The sequence below is a fragment of the Falco biarmicus genome, chromosome 1, assembly GCF_023638135.1.
Source record: "Falco biarmicus isolate bFalBia1 chromosome 1, bFalBia1.pri, whole genome shotgun sequence".
Taxonomy (NCBI): domain Eukaryota; kingdom Metazoa; phylum Chordata; class Aves; order Falconiformes; family Falconidae; genus Falco; species Falco biarmicus.
The window spans coordinates 15,198,872-15,212,800 of record NC_079288.1 but is presented as its reverse complement, the minus strand read 5'-3'; positions in this window follow the sequence as shown (position 1 = coordinate 15,212,800).

The window sequence follows — 13,929 nt, the reverse complement described above, 5'->3', positions numbered from 1 at the left end:
ACACAGGCGGCGGCGGCGGCGGCCGGGCCGCGCTGCGCATGTGCGACCGGCCCCGCCCCTCACGCCTGCGCCCTCAGGGCCGCCGGGCCCCCCCGGTGGTCTACCCTGCTCCGCCGGGGCCGGCGGCGGGGCTGGCGGTTCTTCCGGGTAGCCAGGCCTTGGCCGGGGCGCGGTGGGCTCTTGACAGACATCATCTACAGTCTTGATACTGTACACACACCGGAATGTATAGCTGTATTTGACCTTTCAAATAAATTAAAAAAAAAATTTTATAAATCTGTTTCAGTTGAATGGCTTCTGTTACGCCTCAAGGCCTCGCTGCGGAAGCCTGGCCACAACTAAAAATACATAAGGTAGCGCACACAAATTCGCCCCCTCCTAGTCACGCAGTACCCGGCAGATTGTTTACTCTTTTGTGACTCAGAAAAGTAGGATATGCGGATAACAAGACAAATAAACATCCACTTCCAGTTTCCTTCTTGGGAATGCTAGTTTGTTTTCCTTCTGGGTAGATGCAAGCACAAATTAATGTGTTTTCATGCTGAAGTCAAGTTAAAATTCAGGCAATATAAATAAAGCCACAATGTGAGGTAAGACCTCTAGAACATAGGATTTAAAGTTGTCAAATGCACGGTGAAGAACTGGAGAATAAAATGGACTTTCTTTCTGTTACTCAGCTCAGCAGGGACCTTGATTTGACTTGGAGACTTGCCATAATCGTAGCGCATACTAATTATTACAAGCAATATCAACATGAAACGTATTTTGGGGTAACTTTCCCTGTAAATAACGAACAATGAAATTCCTGTAACTCAGATTTACAGTATGAACAGTTCCATTGCCTTCTAGCAACAAATTCAGGAACTTGGTTTGTAGCGAATACTCGAGGAGGCAGATGTTTTATGAAAAGATGAAAATCGATTGCAAATATTTTACCTAAGGAAAAAAAAACAATTAATTGGTTGAAGAATAAATAGTAGGTTTCTGTCTGTACAACTTGTGGCACTATCTTTCAGGAAATGCAAAAAGCATTCTGATTTATACAAATGGTGAAGTCTAATATTGGACTGTTAAGTGCACTGAATTTTGTATTATTCATTTGCTCTGTACAATAAATTAGCTCTGGTGTAAAGGCTATTGATTCCTTTGCATTAGAGTGCATTATAATGGTCAGCATTAATACATTTCAAAAAAAAATTTTAAAACATGTTGTCTAACATTCTAGAAAACACTTCTCATGCACTGGTTATATATACTCTTTTTGAAATCCGAATCCAAATCCACCACATGATGTGTGTATACATTTGCTTAATTATCAAAATCTTCACCAAATTGGGTGGCAAATGAAGCTGGTCCCTGGAACCTTTTCTAATCATATTTGTATGTCTGAGCACAAAGAAAGGCTCCACCACCAATAAGCACATCAGCAAAAGAGCAGGCTGCATCTCCGCACCACTTCGTAAACATTTATTACTTTTCCCCAGCATGCCCCCTGAACAGACTTTGAACTCTGGAAATTAGGATGAGACTAGGGGTCTGTTCTCCAAAACTTCCAGCTCCTACAGGTTTTCTTTCCCGTACAGGGTGTCTGGGAGCAGGACCAACACGGAGTCCCCTGAGATCACAGTCTGGGTTGCTCTACTACGCACCCAGAAACTGGACTGAGAGGAAAGGCTTTGTCACAGAGAGTATAAAAGCAGAAACGAACACAAAACACCCAATGGATTCAGTGGAGCAAAGATTTTATCTCAAATTGTTTATTAACTTATGATTAAAAAAACCTGTGAAGGCTAGGTCTCATCCCTTCTCATATGCAGTAACTCCTCCAAGCAGTCCCTTGGCTGGTGGGAAGCAAGTGGAGCAGCATTTGGCAGAGGGGCAGTGACAAACAGTTGGAAATTACAACACCTGAGGCCAGCTCAGCTCTGTCTGGAAGGGCTCTGGCTGTTTGAAACGTCGGCCTTAAAACCAGTCTGAGCTGTACGGAGTGAGGCCTTGCTCAGGCCACAGAGGTACGCTCTCTGCCAGCGGGTCTGGGCAGCAGGTGGGATCACTGCCCACCCACCCCCACCCCCCGTCACACCTGCCATGGGGAGGGACTGCTTCAACACCCCCTCCTCCCCGTGCAGGCAAAGTCAACCAGCTTCGTGTCACCCTCACCTTCCTCACGGGCTTGAACTAAGTTGGCTCGTTTTGCCCATGGGAGATAGGGCATGCCTCGGAACAGTTACCCATTTCCCCCAGCAAGCCTATAGCTGTGCTTACAGCCTCTGCAGCGCAGCAGGGCAAGCAGAGCACTCCCTCCACCGACGTGCCTTTCCAGTTCCCAGCAGACAGCAGTTCTGGGATTGCTGGAGGCAGAACCGCTTCTACTGGGCCCTTCCTCCATGAATTTGCCAAATCTCCCCTTTCAACTGTTTATATATTTGACCCCTCGGTATCCTATAGCACTCAGGCAGGAAAAATATCCACTTAAGGCAATACAGCCATGGTCTTCATAGGGATCTCTACATTCTGCCTAGATCTAAGCAATAATAATTCACGTAGGAGCAGGAATGGGCTTCAGCTTACTGATATGCTTATGAAAAACATGCCTCAACAAGCCAGAAAGAAATCGGGGGTGGTAAGATTAGCTGAGAGAGAACCCTCTTGGGAACTCCTGACTTAGGTAGAAAGAGACAGGCTATTTCTTCCCTTCAGAATTTACTAAACAAAACAGTGCTTCTTCCTGTTTCTCATGGTGTTTTTCCCAAAGCAAATCTGTTCCCTAAAGGCAAACACGAGTTGCTATAGTATTCCTACATTTTAGACAGGGGGGAAGCTTTAGAGGTTGAATGGTGATGTTGGAAATTCTCTTAATGTTTCCTCCAAACTCTCTGGGAAATTCCAGCCGGTATTTGGTCAAGATTGTTCTTTCCCAGCATTCTCTGCTTCCTTTTAATTGTCTCCTTCCTGGGTTCAGTACGAGGTGCCCTGAGACCCACTATCCTAGAAGTGATCTGCTGTCCTAGAAAAACCCACAGTATCTCTAATTTCTGTCCTAGACCATGTCTGTTGGATTCATGAAAACACACATAATTTTGTCCTCCAACAGGCAGACACATGATGGTTTATAACTGCTAGTTAGATACTTTTTGAAGATAAATCATTCCAAATTCCCTAGCTCCAGATAACTTCTGAGTTGTGGTACAATTTCTTTAGCAGCACTTGACAATCTTGTTCTTCTTGGTCATTTTGGTGGAATTTTTAAAGACACTTTAGCAAGAGCTTCTTAGTACACTTCCCTAAGCTTACATGTAAACTAAAGTAAGAAATTACAGCCTAAGGCATTCAGAAAGTCTTGTCAGGCTTTAGCATGAATGCCAATGGTTTTTCATCACTAAAAATTTCCTATTGTGGCTGTCAGAAGTGGTACTAGTGGTGGGAGTCACACATAAGAGGGAAGTCCCTACTGTGTCTCTACTCCCTCTTAGCATAGGTTTAGAACTACTAAAAAGTGAACAGCCAAGCCACTAGAAGTATGCGTTGGAAATATATCTTTGTGGGAACAATTCCCCTCATGAAATTTCCAGACACTGATGTTTCAAATCATGCCAAAAAATGCCACTTGAATCTCTTGGAGGTATTCTGGCACTTCTGCTTTTTGCCTGAATAAGAGGATGGGGAACCAGAGGAGCAAGTTGAGGCACAAGGAGAAAATGACCTGGCCAGATCTGTAGTAAAATCCCCACTAATTCTCAACTTACTTGCTTTGTCCTGTACTCCAGAGTAAAGGTGTTGATCGTGTGTCATCAGATAGCATTGTTTAACTTCCAGAAAAATTCCCTTTAAAGCTAGAAGCCCTTAAGCATTTCCTTTCTTTCTGCTGTGTTTTACCCTTTAAGATTCAGTTAACTCCTAGGTATCACCCACAATTTAATCCAGAGGCCTGGACTTCTTTTTATTATGCCTGAAGTAGCTCTTAGAGGTGACACTTCTCTTGGCCTTTTGCCAGAGAATATGGATTTTTTTTTCACCTCCCACATCTTTAGCTTCTGCTTTTCTCTACTTTGTATTTTCAACTCAAGTTATTTATTCATTAACCTATCCTTTTTTCCCCTCCTACTCACTGAAGCCTCTGTTTCATACTTTAATTTCTTCTCCTCATTCCTCCTGTCCCACTTTCTCATTTTCACCAGCATCTGTCAAACACTCCATCAGTGGCTCAAATACGGTAAGTGATACTTCTTAATTTTTATTTATCAGCTTTGGTCCAGAAACCTACCATCACTTATGGAGGCATTCCTCTGTAAGGCACATGTTTGATTTCAACTCCTGATGGATAGGGTATCATTCTAGAGGAACTGTGCCAAAACTGGAATCAGTGTCAAAAATATTTTCCTACCATTCTTAAATGAAGCTAGACAAACAAACTTAAGTGAATGAGGAAGGAAGAGAGGAAGGAAAGGATCTGCCAAGTGTTTGGTAAGAGGTGACTTAATATTTCTAAGCTACAAACTCCTAAAACATGGGTTTTAATCTAAGAGCTGGCAGGCTCCCAATGAAAGCTGTGCAGCCTCACTGGCAGGGCTACAGCTCTTTCTCCATTGCGATGCTCGATTGTTTCACCCCTTTTATACGGCCTCCAAGAGGACATTGCTCCGACAGATTTGTCCATTAGAGGGCATTAGAAGCCACTAAAATCCCTGAAGTTTGACCTAACGAGCGCAGAGGAAAATAGTCCGAATTTCTTTTTGTTTCATAAACGAGTGATGGTTTCGCATTCTTTCCATGGCATGTATCTTAATGACTTATCTGACATGTCCTGGGTAGGTTTCAAAATGCGAAGAAACTTTTTCTGAAAGATTAAGTCATGGATTTTCTTTTGTATTCTGTTTCCCAATTCCTCCCTGACTGCAACAGAGTCTGTTAAATATGAGCAGAGCAAGCAAATGATCTGACTAGATTAATAGTAATCACAGAATGATGGATTATGCTTTATGGAAATTAGAGATTCTATACAAAATATTCACACTGGAACTTTTATCCCGGAAAGTCTAATCAACAAAGGTTAATTAAAATTGTAGCACATCATTTCACACAATCAGTTTCTAAATGCAAATATTTCTGTTCCAGTAGGAATTTAATTTGGATACAAAACACCAGGAGTTTAATCCCTGATACCTGTTCTGATACAAAGAAATACTTCATTATCAAGATGTCATAAGAGCTGAGGTATTCTAAAGAAACTTAATGGAACAGAATATGTTCTGAAACTGAGGCTTATGCCACTGGAAATGGATAAGGACATATTAAGTTAGTGCCTGCCATTTTGCCTTGGAGGTATAAACAAACTTTTTGCCAAATCCTAATTGAAGTTTGTTTTATCACAGTCACTCCCAGTTACGTGTTTATGTTCTAAAAACTTCACACAAATGAGATCATTTTGTGTCTACTTCTTTTCTTCCCCTAGCAAGCAATGCCTTTCCCAGATATTAGTCATTTAACAGAGGTTAATATTACTTAAATATTATAAAGCAATATTTTAATTGTTCTGGGTGACTAATCAGCTCAGCCTAGATTATCACATTGCCTCAAAGGATAATTCAAGGTTATAATTTCCTCTCCCTGAAATTCTGTTCCCTTACTCATTAATCATGCAACAGGGGTCAAAAAGAGGAGAGAATTCACAGGAGAGGAAGACCAGATAGACCTTGTGACTTTAGTACTGACTGATATTTTCTGGCTTCTTTTCTGGGTCATCTCATAGAAAGGGCAGGAGTTTTAGTCACAGAAAGAAAGCTGAAGGTCTGGAGTGTCATCGGAATGAGACCAAGAGAGACAAAAACGAGTTAAGAGCAGCAGGGCAGTCATGAACCTCCTGTGCTCTCTCACTGTAAGGTGTTTTCATTAGATTCAGTCTTCCAGGTGAAGTGATTGTACTTTACTTCCTAAGGGCACTGAAACACTTCAGTATTGTTTTTCTCCTTTATTACAAATCAAGAATATCGCAGCTGTGGGCAGATTAACTCCCCATTAACTCCCTATAGTGGATGCTACTATAAATAACACAGACTTTTACCTCCTTCTCTTGGTTGTGCTGTGATTGTTTTTTATGCTTTTAATCTTTATCTGTACCTCATATTGCTGTGTGCTACTGCAATGTGGGACAGCTGCCTCTAGCCAAAGCTTTGGGTGGCTATAGCATATGGTCATCTGTGTGTAATGCCCAAGGATATTTGTTATCTTTCTTGTTACTGTATCTATGGCCTGGGACCTTTTAGCTGCTTAGGCGAACTACTCCCCAGGGAAAGCAGCCTTGGTTTTCCAGTCTGTGAATTTCTGTTTGGGGCCCTGACTCTGTTTCATTAGGAAACATTAAATGATACGTGTTCCTTCTTACTGGTTTTGTTTTTTTCCAGCAGTCTTTTGCCTTTGCTGTTGATCGCTCTCCTGTTGTTCATGAGTATCTCTAAGGACATCTTACGCTCCCTTCCCATTTAGAGCTGAATTCTTTGAATTCTGCAGCAATGCACTAGGTCTTATTACCCGAATGCAGATTGTAAGATATGGTAGGCCTCACATAAGGCGTTTTTCTGACCATTGCTCTTGCCAGAGCATGCAGCACCCTTCCAGCCCTTCCAGAAACTGGATATTCCTTCATGTGTAGTAAATTCACTCACTGACTCATGCAAGGCATGTTCCTATTCTCATGCATTATGTGTGTATCCATGTAAGATCATCCCTCTTAAATCTGTCAGCATTATTGTCTGATTGCTTTTAAGCAAAATCTGTTACACTTGCGCGCCTCGCTCACTTGGTTGCAAAGCCAGCTAACCTGCTAAGGGTACATCCTGCTGCAGCACGGCCCACCTGGGAACATGTAAGCTCTTCCTCCCTGTTTTGTGCTGGACGATACACGTTCACTCTCTTTTCAACTTGCTTACAGTCTCCATCAACTCTGCATTCTGCAGGGAGTAAACTGCACAGAGTTTCTGCTGTAAGCAATGCTCCTTCTGGGTAGTGCTTTATCCTTATTTCACCAGGCAAGATTCTTTGTGAAATAATACTATATTTGCTGGAGTGCTTGCCTTCATAAAGCTTGCTAATGCCTCAAGATCAGCTGTGTCAAAGGCCACTCACACCCAAACAAACCTACCCAACAAGTCACAGACAAGTCACAACAAGCCCACCACTCAGATGAACTGTGAAATTAAAACCACCCTCAACTTCCATAATAAAAGATAAAAGTCTGGGCCCAATACTTTTTTTCTCCTGACACTATATAAAATCCTGTGTAATTCCCACTAACTTCAGTGAAATTACTCCTCAGTTAGATCAGCTCATTTTAGATTATAATCACATAGTCTCAGAGCCAGGATTTGGATTCAATAACATCAGCACATTGATAAAGTATGTCTTTTGTTGCAATGTCCAACGTCTAAGCTCTGCTGACACAATAACATTCATACCGCACTCCTGCTCAATTCATTAATGACAAAATGGCTGGTATCAGAAAAATATAATTTACTTCCACAGATATGAGTCAAAGGTTTAGCAAAGATCTACATAAATTCTCAGTTAATATATCTGTACTGTTATTTTAACTTATTCTAAACCAGATACTTGTGCAGCATGCAGAAACGCCCCTGGACCAGCCCATTCACCACAGATTGCCTTTTTTTCCTCCTCTCTCTTCTGAAATAATCAGGTATATTAGAGGGACTGAAAGAGGGAAAGATAAGTGCCTCATAGAAAGATAAGTCTTCAAGAACTGGGAGAATCTCAAGACTGGAATTTCTTAAGCATCCTTTTTGCAAGCCTTATGTTAGCCTGTATGAATTTATGAATATGTTCTTTGTTACTGAACAATTTTTACCAACTGCTGCTCTATTTCCTTCCAATGAGTCACGCTATTAGTTTATGCTGCCCTACTTAATTTCAACTGCTACTTAAGCCCACACAAGCTTTTCTAAAACAAAATTTTAACAAAGCTTATTTGAGATAGGCATTGATGGGTTTGAACGGATGGTACATGGCACCGCCCTCCGGATACAATACATGCTGGTTTGCTGGGCTTCCAAATAATGCTGAACAGCATGGAGTCCTCAGTTGCTGTGTTTTAGAACTGCTGTTAAATAGAGCTGAAAATTGAGAATGAAGCTTACTTACCTAGGACAGAAAAGTAACTACTACTATTTGAAAATCTGTAAGAAGAAATGTAGGAAGGTAAATTTTAACCCCACGGAAATGAATTAGACTTGAAGGTCATCCTTCACCTGAGTGATTGATAGATTAGATAGATAGATAGATAGATAGATAAATGAGTATTTGCTAAATTAAAAGATACTTGCTAAGCAACCAGGGTTCTATTTTTGCTACTGTCTCTGAAGCATTGCTATACTTGGCACTGCACAATGCTTTTATCAATGGCAAATTGTGACCTGACTGGCACTAATGTCAAGACCTCAGTCTAAAGTAATAATCAGCTGCGTGCCTGCTACCTCATAGTAAAGTTTTACATAAGCTCTAGGAAGTAACACAGATGCCTACGGTATCACCTTCTACCATCTTTCCTTTGCTATAGAAAAAGCCACAAAGAAAAAGAGTACTAGGAAGGATCTGTTGGACATGTCAAGGAGTGTTTCTTGTTTCTGAGAACAGTAAGCACTGAATTATTTTTAATCCTTAAAGCAACAGCATACCCAGTGCTGTGCTGCCTCTTGTCAGGTGAACGTGTCATGTGTCATGATTACATTTGCACTTTCCTGGTGAACTTTCAGCTGAAATCCAAACATAGGTCCAGTCTTTTTTTTAATTATTATTATCTGTGCACATGGGCAGTGAAAATGTTGGATAATCAAACTTCTAGCCACTAGTAGCTATTGTTGCCCTAAACTTGAACCTGACCCTTTAAGGATCTGGGCACTCATTAACCCATTTTGCATTTTTGTAATCTTTTTTTCATTATCAGTGTAATCTTGCAGAACTGCAGGTCCACATACTTCCTCCATATCATCATGTGTCTTAATAGCAGCAGTGTAACAAAGACATCACCTCTGCCTTACTTGCTGTCCTAACAGGGATTAAGAAACAGGAAGAAAGCATTCCAAAGCTGCAAAGGGCAGGGAAAAATGCCAAGCTCTTTTGAGAGTATGTAGTATGACAGGAAAAGCCAGCTCCAAAAGAAAGGAGAGAGAAGGCAAGAGGGAAAAATACTTCCTAGCTCAGTAAGAAAGAAGAAAAAGAAAAGGTTACACCTGTGCAGCACATGAGCTTCCCCCAGCTTAATCCTATAATGGAGTTGCACTTAAAATACTTTGCTATGTTAGACTGGCAGAATTGAAGTGGTCAATTCATCTTCTCCTTCCATATACAGAAATAGTTACACTGCTATAAAAGTCTGTTTATATTCTGAAAAGCAAAAATGTTATGCAGTCCTGTGCACTTTTACAGCTGTGTAGCTGTAGCTTTATCAGAACTTTCACTGGCACATTGATCTAAGTTCAAAAAAAATATTACACCCTTTCTTGACGCAGTCATGGTAGTACAACCTTCAAATATAGACCAAAAGGGCACTGATTGAGCTGTCTTGTGAGATAGAAGGTTTTATCACACTAGCATGGAAGAGATTCTAATTGCAGTTTAAAGATTAGAAGCTGCACAGACATAAATTGAGCATGAGTAAGTTGGCCCAGCCTCCACGTGGTGGCTTTATCACCCTTACACTGAAGTTGTGTAACACAGCTTGGTACTTACTATACAGCATGCTGTTTGCATTGCAGTAGCTTGTAAGGACTCCCACTGAAACCTAGATCCCTTTATATTAGGTGCTGTACAAATACAGATTAAAAAGAAATCCCTTCCTTGCAACCTTAAAAGATGAAACAGGCAAAAGTCAAGAGGGCAAAGAGAAGCACAGAAAGCTGGTATGAGTGACTTGGTAGTCATGCAGCAAGTCAGTAACACAGTCATGAGTACGTCAGACTCCAGGCTCCCAGATCAGTGCCTTTCCTGCTGGAAAACTCTCCCTTCACCAGGTCCTCAGAGAACATCTGGATTGTCTCTAGAAGAATGTAGGCTTGAAGCTTAGCAGCATAAGGATAAACACTGAGTAGTAGCTTCTGATTTGGACACTATAGCAACAAAAAGTGAGTTTAGCCATTTTTTTATTTACTACTGTAGCAATGGAAGGTACTATATCAATAAGATCTACCCTCATATTGTCATATTACTTGACAACACTGCCTCGTGTACTCCTACAAACTCTGTTATCAGCCTTCTAATTGCACTATAAACCATGTTTGGTGTCACAGGATGTTTATATATATGATGTTGCATCGATGCCTGACAAGACACTATCACATGATGCCATCGCATTATGTTCTGCATCAATTCTGTCACACCAGCTGCGGGACAAACTGATCACCTGAAGCCCTGGTTTCTGCTTCCAGTGAAGCAGCAGCATATGACCCTTGTCCTCTCCTCTTGCACCTCTGCAAGGGCAGTGAACTGATTGGTTTTCTTTAAAATTCCCATATATTTACATCAGGGGAGAGACAGGACAGCCTTGTGATTAAAACACTGGTTCTTAGTAGGATGGAGCTGGTGCTTTGTCATTTCTTGAGTGACGCCAGGCACATCACATAACACAGGTTTTGCCTGACTAACCAGGTACCCATGCAGTCAACAGAAAAGTCTCTGCTGAGAAAGGAAGACCTGGGGAGATGATGGTTGCTGCCCTGACAGGCCACCTCCCAGAAGAGCCGCTGCCAATCCTCCCTGTCCCCACCAAGCAGGAGGGCCAGGAGCCAACCTAGCTTTCAGAAACTTGGGCATTAGCAAAGAAGAGAGAGGAAACAGAGTTCCTTTCCATCTACATTACCCTGATCAACAATATGAAGCACTGATGCTTACAGCTGCTGCCACGAAGGGCTTTTTTGCAGGAACATTACTGATGTTTGCTGCCTTCATGGGAGAGTCACAGTCTCACAAGTGCTTTTTGCTATAGCAGCATGCCTTGCAAGCAGATTCTGGCCTAAAGTGAAGCATCCACTAAGGAGATCTACTGAGAGTATCCAGAACGCATATAACATAGCACCCTGCGTGCGAAGCTCCTGCCATCAGCCTCAATAAGGATAAAAGGACAGTCCCTAGGTTGAAGTACTGGATTCTGGCTCTGGAGGAGTTTTAGTTCATCTATAGACTATTCCATACGAACTTGGGTGGATCCTTGATCTTCAGTCTGAATTTATTTATTCATCTATAAAACAAAGCTAATAATAACCAGTAGTCAAAACCACTGTGAGCCTTAAATCTTTAATGTAATAATTTTCTGTTTGCAGGAGTACAAAGCGTTATTACCGTCATAGCACAGGATGTCTGACTGAAAAGCAGAATTTATAGCCAAATTCTTCAATGCATATTTTTAATGTACAGTGTGTTACTGAGTTAGGATATGTACTTCCTGTTCATGTGTGGATATAGGTTTGAATTTCAGGCCTTACAAGCATACTCTTTCTTTCCTGTGTCTTTATTTAACAGCAGCTTTTTCCTGTTCAAAACTTCAGTGACCAAACCATTCACAGAGCCAAAGAGGCAGCATGCAGCTGCTGTGAGACAAAATGTTCAGCCGCAATTACGTTTGCTCTGCAGCCGATCAATCTGTCTGAAGGTCTGAGCACGTACATCTCATTCCCCCTGTTTATGGTCATCAAAATGACATCTGACAAAAGGTAAATTATACTCCCCCAGAATCCTTCTTTGCTTTAGTGGGGAACCTATTGCTGTTATCAAGGTTTATTTATTACACATTTTCTGTGCAATCTGTGCCTTCAAGAGAGATATGATGAGTGTATAGCTGAAAATCTCATCAGTCTTTTTTAGGGAAACATATAAACAGTACAAAATAGACCCCAGTTAAACTTGAAGTCGTATCTGTGTACACACTGCCCACTACACTGCTTGCGCAAGATAGTTATTATGTACCAACTTGCGTATTTTCAGTACTAATGGCAACATTCAGCTTTTACTTTTCACGCTACAGAGGCTTCTGGAATAATGAAGCACATAATTACATCCAGCCACTCTTCAGTACTCAAATTACAAAAGCGGATTTCTGTGCCAGGCCTTCAGGAAGTAAGACATGGAAAGAATCTCACAAATAATTACATTAATGCAGAGGGCAGGTCCTTCCCTTAAAAGCTATCAGATTCATTGGAGTGACCCTGTCTGGCTGATCACAGAGCCAGACATGACGCTTCAGTGGAGGAAAAAGTACTGCAGGAGGCAAACTACAACGTCATAGTTTTGGTGCTTCTTTATCCAGGTCTGTTTAGAAATAGATACAATGAAACAAAGCCTGCAGTGTGGAGGCAGTGACACAGGATAAAGGTGTCTGCATTGCTTATACCTTTAATTTAGAGGAATGGGCTGCGCTCACACGAGGTACTTTTACATGACTACAGCCCTGCCTGTGAGTCTGCACTGTTTTAGCTATGTCTGCTTCCCAGATTGTTTTACTTACAATCACGGAAAGCTGTCTGCAGACTAGCACTCAGATTTGCACAGGCCTAGCTAAGCTGTCAAACGGCATTGCTCAACTGCCATATTACAGAAATTCGGACAAAGCAAACAGAGATCTTGTAGGGAAGCCAGAACTGAAGATGACATTGCTGAAAGGTGCAACATGGCTAGCTTTTCTTAAAACTATATTACTGTGTGTCTCTAGATGTGGTTGTTACCACATATTGACCTTTTTCTAGCTCTTTAGGTAGCCTGCAGAGTGCAATGTTTGAAAGACAGGATAAAACATACAGTGAGAAGGAAGCTTTGCTAACCCATTCCTATGAAAGGAACTAGATAAACCTTTCCTAAACGTTTTCTAAACACTATTTCTAGCTCTGGTTACTAATGGATCTTTGCTCATTTGCTTGAAATCTTTGCTGCTTATGTCTCCTTCCTTCCTTTTTGTCATCAGCTGTTCCATTTCTCCAGCTTTTAAATGTTACCCCAGTTCTTTAGTGTACCTTCCCTTACGGTTTTCTCTTCAGACTGCAAAGACACTGAGAGATTGTGCTGCTGGACATTCCTGCTACTGTGAGAATGAGTAAAAATCTCTTGCAAAAAAGTTACAATGAGATACCAGGGTCATGTTTGGTAATAAACTCTCCCAAATCATTGCCAGTTTTTAACTTGGTTTTCTAATCTTGCCCAATTCCTACTCCCCTAACCTGTTTTTTCTTCTTCTCCTTGCGACGAGCGAGGGGAAGCAAGCAGCCGACTCAGTATGAGTGATAAAGCAAGCTCCGATTTATTACGGCGCAATTATGGCATTTATACAATTCCAGTTAATTATGCCTACTAGTCATATGTTGATAGGCTAAGCCCTAACGGTTACGTCTTCATACGGCCTCCTACTTGCGGTTTCTGCGGTTAACTGGTCACATAGCTCAGCTCCGTGCTCTACGTGCCTTCCTCAAAGTTAGTTGCTACATCTTCTGCAAGCTCAGCATTGACCTTTTCCTTATCTTCCTTGTCCATTGTCCATTATTGCAGTAACTTTTTTACTGCGGCCTAGTCTGGTTCACTCCAAACTCATGTCAAGTGCTGTGTCACACAGCCCTTCCATGGATCCGTGGCCGTTTTCTCTCATCCATTCTGCAACAATTCCCCCTTTTTCTTTTTGGACAAGGAAGGATTGAGTAACACGTTCAAACAATTTTCGGATACAAGAAAGAATACAAGGTAGCAAAAGCAATAATAAACCAATAAGCAACAATACAGATAAACCCTGTTTTAACAAATCTCTTAACCATCCATTTATGCCCAGAGAAGCAAACCAAGAATCTATGCCTGATGAACCTTCTTTGACATGATGCATACGATTTCTTAACTCCTCTAGCTGTCGATGAATACTTTGTGAATGATCAGAAAGATTTAGGCAACACA